Genomic DNA, 935 nt, shown 5'->3' with positions numbered 1-935 from the left:
GTACATTTGCATCGATTTAGGAAAAGAACTAGCAAAACAGCAGAAAAAGATATAGAATGTTAATATAGAGAAGAGAATTAAAATAATAATACTAATAATATATATATATATATAAAAAGGAAAAAGAAAAAAAACAAAAACAAAAGATACAAACACACAAACAAACAAACAAAAAACCATATTTCAGGTGCAGCTTCATTCAGTGTTCCAACCTAGTTATATTACACTTAGGTATTATTGTGCTGTCCATTTTTGAGTTTTTGTATCTAGTCCTGTTGCACAGTCTGTATCCCTTCAGCTCCAATTACCCATTATCTTACCCTGTTTCTAACTCCTGCTGGTCTCTGTTACCGATGATATATTCCAAGCTGATTCTCGAATGTCGGTTCACATCAGTGGGACCTTACAGTATTTGTCCTTTAGTTTTGGGCTAGACTCACTCAGCATAATGTTCTCTAGGTCCATCCATGTTATTACATGCTTCATAAGTTTAGTCTGTCTTAAAGCTGCATAATATTCCATCGTAGGTATACGCCACAGTTTGTTTAGCCACTCGTCTGTTGATGAACATTTTGGCTGTTTCCATCTCTTTGCAATTGTAGATAATGCTGCTATAAACACTGGTGTGCAAATGTCCGTCTGTGTCTTTGCCCTTAAGTCCCTTGAGTAGATACCTAGCAGTGGTATTGCTGGGTTGTAATCCATTCTGCCATTCTATGTCTTTTGATTGGGAAATTCAGTCCATTAACTTTTAGTATTATTACTGTTTGGATAATATTTTCCTCTACCATTTTGGCTTTTGTATTATATATATCATATCTGATTTTCCTTCTTTCTACACTTTACTCCATACCTCTCTCTTCTGTCTTTTCGTATCTGACTCTAGTGCTCCCTTTAGTATTTCTTGCAGAGTTGGTCTCTTGGTCACAAATTCT

This window comes from Tamandua tetradactyla, chromosome 5, assembly GCF_023851605.1.
Source record: "Tamandua tetradactyla isolate mTamTet1 chromosome 5, mTamTet1.pri, whole genome shotgun sequence".
In the NCBI taxonomy this organism is placed as follows: domain Eukaryota; kingdom Metazoa; phylum Chordata; class Mammalia; order Pilosa; family Myrmecophagidae; genus Tamandua; species Tamandua tetradactyla.
Note: the sequence above shows the minus strand (reverse complement) of the source record.